The following is a 7,540-nucleotide window of genomic DNA, read 5'->3' as shown; positions in this document are numbered from 1 at the left end:
CCAAAATTTCTGTGATGTGATCGCATTCGCAACAATACACCATTGCTTCGATCAATTTGACCCTGTCAATATATTTTATCGGTAGGGTAACTTATACTTTGTTCCGGAAGATAAGTTATACCTTTTCTGAATCTAATAGTCATCTATTTTACACCCACACTAGAGACAACTCATTTCGAGGTACACAAGTTACTCTAAAATCCACCTAAATATGTCGTATTATCGCTACAGAGGCCAATTCACATTCGTTTCACGCAACTCGACCATGCCAATATATATTATCGGTAGGGTAACTTATACTTTGCTCCGGAAGATGAGTTATACCTTTTCTGAATCTCATAGTCGTCTACTTTACACCCAAACTGGAGAGAACTTATTTTGAGGTACACAATTAACCCTAAAATCCACCTAAATATGTCGGATCTGATCGCTACAAAGGGCAATTCAGAATCGCTTAACGCAATTTGACCATGTCAATATATCTTATCGGTAGGGTAACTTATACTTTGTTCCGGAAGATGAGTTATACCTTTTCTGAATCTCTTAGTCGTCTACTTTACACCCAAACGGGAGAGAACTTATTTCGAGGTACACAAGTAACCCTAAAATCTACCTAAATATGTCGGATCTGATCGCCTCAGAGGGCAATTAACAGCGTTTCATGCAATTTGACCATATCAACATATCTTATCGGTAGGGTAAGTTTAACTTTGTTCCGGAAGATGAGTTATACCTTTTCTGATTGCAATCGTCATATACTTTCAATAAAAACAATAGTTATGAGTGATGACCGATGTTCAGGTGTGAAAACAATAATTTTTATTATCAACGAAAATGAAAGAATGGTCGACAGATTTTTTTATAATAAAGCTGCGTAGAACAATATTTGCCCATTTGCTCTGATGAAATCGAAGGCTTCTTTGACGTCCACGAAATGTACCTGATAGTCGTTGAAACATATAGCCCCCCCAAGGCAATTGAACGAGTACGACATCCAGTGACCACCAGCATCATTGCAACTTTTATAAGTTATTGCGGATTTCAAAGTATATGTACGGGTACTACCATCTTGAAGCAATACTTTGATCTTTTCGTCAATTTGAATTGGCGTAGCGGCTGTTGAGGTGCCAGTTGATTGTCTTGCCAACGAAATGATTAGAACTTTAGAGATCGACGTCAAACTAATTCTGACCAAGTTATTGGCGGAGTTGCAAACGCTGCAATGTCTGAAATCGATTTCGTTTTTGAAATGGTCCAAACAAGTTTGTATGCTTGTGCAAGAACTGGGTACTGGGAGCATCAGATCTATTCTTCGATTATTCTGCTTATAAATTGAATTACCACAGCTGCAGCATTGAGATTCACGTTCGACGCTCACGAATGGTACGCAGTTGAAACATTCCAAGGCAGTTGATACGTAAGGAGATGATAGAAACTCTTCAGAATCCAACTGATCGCCATACACGAAATCGCAGAAATCGCATGCTTCTTTAACCGATAAGTCATAAAAATCATCAGCAATCTCCTGTCTTGTCATTACCAGCTTCGATAATTCGGCATATTTATTGCCTGGTTTGAACGACATCAACGAATTCGTCTCCTTCAAAATGTGACATAGTGACTTTGTCACAGCATCAAACCGGCATGTATTTCGGGTGTTTTTCAATGCCGGATATGCTTTAGTGAGGACTCCATGCTTATCAGCCTTCATTAAAGGAGTGGAGACTGTGTTGAATTAGCAAAGACGAAAAAGATGATTTCGATCCTACTACGCATCATATCTGGTAATCTCGGTGGCAATATCCCCTTGCACAGAGCGTTGGCAGCCAAGCAAACGCAAACGCCGCAGCTCATTCCGTCGGTCTGCTTTACCAAACATTTCATTTCGAATTGGAGTCCGTCAATTTTGAATTTCCGGAGAAAAAAACCCTTGAAATTGCTTTTCAACTTCGATACCAAACAACTTGATAATTTGTGATCAGCCAGGGAGTTTATAATCGCAATTTAGCTATTTGCCTTTGAAAATGAAATGAGTATAAAGTGATCTTCCCATATCAGTGGAAACAGCAACAGGTCGCACACTTCGCCGTCATTATTTTCGAGTCGACGATGAAATTTTAAAAAATCTCTTCCGTCAATAATACTCCTGGTGACATCACACGGGGGGAGATGTGGTACCGATGGATCACTGGGACCGAAAATACTTGAAAAATTCTCCATGATAATTCCATGATTAAATTCCGTGAATTTGTCTACAATTGCATGCTGGCAGAATCTTTCCTCACATGCAAAAAAATTCGACCTGCGTGAGTTATGGGGTCTGTGACAAATGATTTACGTTTTAGAGGGTGTAAAGTAAATTTGAAACGACATTTTCATTTTTCTACATCACCTTTCAGACTAACAAACCCGCCATAATTTTTGATGTGAAGTATAGGGCTTGTATCAGGCTATATAATGGCACATATTTTTTTAATCAATACCATCCTCGAGTGGACTATATTCAAGTCAATTACAATATTTATGGGGTGGGGGACCTATGGTACCACCACAAAATCAAGCAAAATAGATGGACCAACTAATCACTTAACAACAGAAACTCGCCTACATATATATAGGCTGTAAATCATAGTTGCCTGTGGTGTTTTATCGCTATTACGATGTATTTGAAAGTCAAAATCTCGATTTGCGGGTAATATGTATGTGGCATTAATTTTGTAAATTTTAGCGTAAATCAAAACAAGATTTTATGCCAATATTTGAGTTGATATAATCTAATTTATTTATGAAGGTCGCGACGAAACATTCTTCATTGACTTGCTGTAGCTTAGCTTATAGTCCACTACAAAACAAGTGAACAAATTTGAGTTTTTGAGCGTATGTCTCATAGGTCCCATGGTCGTGTGCCTTTGGACCCACCGGGTGGGGACCGATGACACGTTCGAGCAACAAATTTTAAACGTTTATAAATATTTTTTGAAAAGGCGGATATTCATGTAAATGTCTGCGATAGGTAGAGCTTGTATCGAAGTGTTGAGACAGCAAAAGATCTGCTATTCTCGGCTGAAGCTTTGAGGGCCAGGGATCATTTTGCAATTTTTGATCCATCGGTACCACATCTCCCCTACTGCGCAATTTTAGGGGTGATATTAGGGTTGGGGGACGGGGATATTAGGGTTAGGGGTAATATTAGGGCTAGGTTAGGGGTATATATTAGGGTTGGGGTAGGGGTAATATTAGGGTTAGGTTAGGGGTAATATTAGGGTTGGGGTAGGGGTAATATTAGGGCTAGGTTAGGGGTAATATTAGGGTTAGGTTAGGGGTATTATTAGGGTTGGGGGACGGGGGGATATTAGGGTTGGGGGTCGGGGAAATTAGGGTTGGGTTAGGGTCGGCAGGGGGGATAATAGGGTTAGGTTAAAGGTAGTATTAGGGTTGGGTTAGGGAATATTAGGATCGGCGGAGCTTTGGCCAACCCTAACATCCTTCTCACCCAACCTTAATATTACCCCTAACCTAACCCTAATATCCCCCTCCGCCAATCCTAATATTACCCCTAACCTAATATCCCCCTCCGCCAACCCTAATATTCCCCCTAACCCAACCCTAATATCCCCCTCCGCCAACCCTAATATTGCCCCTAACCTAACCCTAATATCCCCTAACCCAACCCTAATATTCCCCCAAACCCAACCCTAATATCCCCTAACCTAACCCTAATATCCCCCTCCGCCAACACGAATATCCCCCCGACCCTAATATTACCCCGTTCCCCAACCCTAATATCCCTGTTCCCAACCCTAATATCCCCAACCCCAATATCCACCATGCTAACCCTAACATCCCCGTACCGTAATACCCCCCCCCCCCCCCGCCAGCCCTAATATCAGTCTCTCCACACAGGCAAAAAACAATTTATTTTGACGTGTTCATGGGAAGCATTCGTTGTTTTAATGTGAAGCACTGATCGGTAAAGGTCATGGGGATCACTTCTCGCGGTGGCCGTATTCTACACTTGACCCGCTTTTAGTGATATAATAAACGCTGCGGAGAGTATAGTGGCTTGCTCACGTCTTTGTCATTGTCTGGACTGCAAATGAAGCGCAGCGGCCAAAACGAAAACGTCAGCTGAACAAACAATTTTTGAATAATTCGGCGTTAACTGATGGTCAAGGTATACCCTTTTATTCCGTGAAATCTGGTACATATATGTAAAACGTTTATAATTTGTAGATGATGTTTTTCCTGCACTGCAAGGAAGAAACATAATCCAAGTATTCAGATACAAGACATGCCAATTTCAAGAACGCGGTCATCTTATGATTCTAGCAATAAAAGTGTGGCAAGCAGGAGTGATATCAATGATGCTCGCAATGCAAGTTTGCCATCATTAAGCGAAAAGAGTGTTCAAGAATGGCATGATCCCAACATTGAATGTAACGGCCAGAGATCTAAGTCCTGCAGTAAGTTCCTAGCACTTTGATGCGTTCTGGAATTTGAGAATAAAGTCTCTCTGTTTTTCAGATGCTCCTTCATTTAAAATCATCGTTGAACTACAAAATTTTGACCATCAACAATGTGGCCTGTCATAAAGTAATGGTAAGTTTATCACATATGATGGTCAATCCAACTTTCTTGTAATCGAATCCTTTTTAGCTTGTGCATCAAAGACATAAAGTTGCAGAAAAACCAGATGATGGATTTCCTCAGACATCATATCGACAATGACTCCAAAAGACCTCAATCGAGTGCCCCAATTTTACTGGAAGATATAATTGAAGATCCCTGTGAAACCTTGTCACAGCTGGAACACCTTTGAACAACGGCAAAGTCTGAACTGGTATGTTTTTGTTTCTCATTCGAACAAAGCGATTGACAGTCTAAATCAGGGGTGTCCGCCGACACCAAGGAATCATTTTCAGACACAGCAGGGGTCCTTTTCGAAATTAGTTCTATTATCAAAAATTGAATTGCCAATGTAATTTATTGCAAAATCGCAAAGTCAACCAAGCCTTTGATTAGCGTGACCATGAAATTTATGGTGTGGATGGTTTTATCTAGAATGCCCATAAATGTTATTGTTAATTCTGGTGCAAACCATTCATGCAAGGCAGTACCATCTGTATTGTGTACCACTAATATAATGTTTTACAGGTAGCCGCTTTAATGGGAATCCGGGGTGTACAATTGCCGGAAATATGATGACCCGCATAGCTGTAAAGAAAGTAGGAAAAACCAGTCTTAAGGGTCAAAACAACAAGAGTGACACTTGAAAAGACTATTAGACGTAAGTTATCAACGGTTATTGACGGGAATTAAACGTAATCAACGTAAAAAAAAGTTGAGCCCTAGCCTCGATTTTTCAACATTTTAATCGTTTGACGTCATATTTGGTAATACGAATACTGATGTCGTGATTTGCTAAGTTACCTACTTTAGTACTCTAGTTGTTAATGAGTTTTAGCAGAAAATATTCAGCTGCAATTGAATATATTATTGCAATATGAATATATTATTCAATAGTATATTGGAATTCTTTACCTCCAAGAGTCTCTTATATCAATGAAACTTGTTCGTTGTCTGATGTATAATATACCATGACTGGACAGTGGACATCTTCATCTAGTTATATCTCTTTTTAGGAGCATGCAGATCGGCTTATCCTGACCTCGAGATCCCAGATAAAAGAACTAAAGATCAGGTTGCAAGATCTCTAACTGTTGCTGGATCTTGCAAGGTAATTTTGTTGTTAAGTTAAGCCTGTGTGGTGTGACAGTTGTGTCTTTGATGATATTATTGAACTCTAAGTGAATTGTTGTTACCGCTCTTCTTCAGAACATTGTATATCAGTGGTCCCCCAACTTTACAAGAAAATTTACGAGACAGACCTTTACAATTTCCCTCCGCGGGTCGCATTTGTCTCGCATGGGGAGATTAAAATTTAATTTGAATAACTCTACTTTGTGTTGATTTACAAAATAATTTTAAGCAACTTCGATTTTAGTTTAGACAATACCCTGTCTAAAGATTTTTATACTCAAGGAATTTAAATTTCTGGATCGTGTGAATTTCTGGAAGGTACTACGCAGTCATAAAAATTGTCTTGCAGACCACAGTTTGGGAACCACTGCATATATTTGCTGTGTCGTGCATGGAAGGAGCGATCAATATCACATCAGCCTCTCACAGGCAACGATTACCATATTAACAATAAAATAATAATGTGGAGAACAATCTTCACCCCGTGCCCAAACTATAGGTTTTGAAATCTGTTTCCAGCAGCAGCCACTTCATGACGCCAATAGCATGAAAATCATCTCTATAATGACAGGCATTATTGAACAGGTTCTGGTGTCTCATCTTGACAGCGTAACTGCGTTGATTATATCTTCAGTGTGAAAGTAAAGGTCATGTTGCTTTTGAAAGAGGACTTCAAGTCTTTTGGTGAATGTGACTTAGACCACCATCCCACTTTACTCACAACCAAACACAGAACAACTTTTATTCTACAGTGATAATAATCAATTGTACTAATCTACTCGTTTATGTTATAGGGTGGCGATAAAGAAGATAACAGGAACAAGGCTGTCATCACAGAGTCTGACAATTCCGACAACGATTTCGAACTTATGCTTAGGCAGCAATATTTGCTGAAGTGATTGCGCAGTTCTGTGCTGATTTAATACACGAACAAAGCCATGCATGATTTGTAAAATTATCAGTCAGTCTTCCTTGATAAGGGCATTGCAGGATGTGGCAGGTCCAGGTACCTAACTAGGGTCAGGGGTCATCTAGGGTCAAGCAAGATATGATGACAATGTCATACAGGTATCATTGAAGATATCCTATATATGTGCAAATGTGTCGACAGATTTATATAAACAATACATATGACTAGATATATTTTCAAGTAGTTGAGACATATACACAATATATATGCAATATATTCTGTGTTTGCTGGGTAGACGTTGCGAAAGAGACCTTATTACGACCATGCCGTGAACTTGATACGAACGGGAAGTAAAAGTTCGGGAATTTCCTTTTCAATCTGGCATGCAATATAATTTCAGCTCATCATTAAATCTGTCATCAGTATTGTTGATTAATGATTATTATTGGTTCACCACCAGCTGTGATGGTCGTAAACTCGTAATTGGGTCGTTGTATCAATAGAGTGCTGTGTGCCAAATACCGAGTTCACGAAATCTGTTTAGCGAGTTTGGAATGCAACTGGAACATTTCCTTCACGATTCGCGAGATTTAGTGTTGCTAGATTTCTTGATTTTAATATGGATCACCTCATCCCACCTAGAAATGTATGACCGTTGACGACACATATGTTCTCAATTCACCAATTATTTGCTGACGACGATTTCCCCTGACCAATCTCAACCGATCTTCGGGTTTATTTCAACATCAATGTCAGTTTTATAGATAATTTCATCATTTCGAAACACCACAAGTACAGCGATACGAAGAAAAGATAGGAAGGTGTCGAAACCCGCACCTAACCGTATTCGCAATATAGTGAGAAAGCGGT

The 7,540-nt window shown here is 39.6% G+C and overlaps 1 long non-coding RNA gene across 2 annotated transcripts; it reads left to right on the top strand.

Annotated features, from left to right (window-relative positions):
- The first annotated feature begins 3,982 nt into the window (after window positions 1-3,982).
- LOC145443528 (uncharacterized) lies at window positions 3,983-6,701 on the top strand. 2 transcript variants are annotated; one of them, XR_013916452.1, is made up of 7 exons: window positions 3,984-4,174; window positions 4,234-4,463; window positions 4,525-4,599; window positions 4,657-4,840; window positions 5,155-5,287; window positions 5,643-5,737; window positions 6,555-6,701. It is a non-coding gene; the product is annotated as an uncharacterized LOC145443528 (long non-coding RNA). The 2 variants fall into 2 exon arrangements; XR_013916453.1 differs by lacking the exon at window positions 5,155-5,287 and having other exon boundaries at window positions 3,983-4,174.
- Window positions 6,702-7,540: the final 839 nt, after the last annotated feature.

This window comes from Botryllus schlosseri, chromosome 7, assembly GCF_051294905.1.
Source record: "Botryllus schlosseri isolate E-star chromosome 7, Bs_hap1, whole genome shotgun sequence".
Classification (NCBI taxonomy): Eukaryota; Metazoa; Chordata; class Ascidiacea; order Stolidobranchia; family Styelidae; genus Botryllus; species Botryllus schlosseri.
Note: the sequence above shows the minus strand (reverse complement) of the source record. Positions and strands in the feature narration are given on the sequence as shown.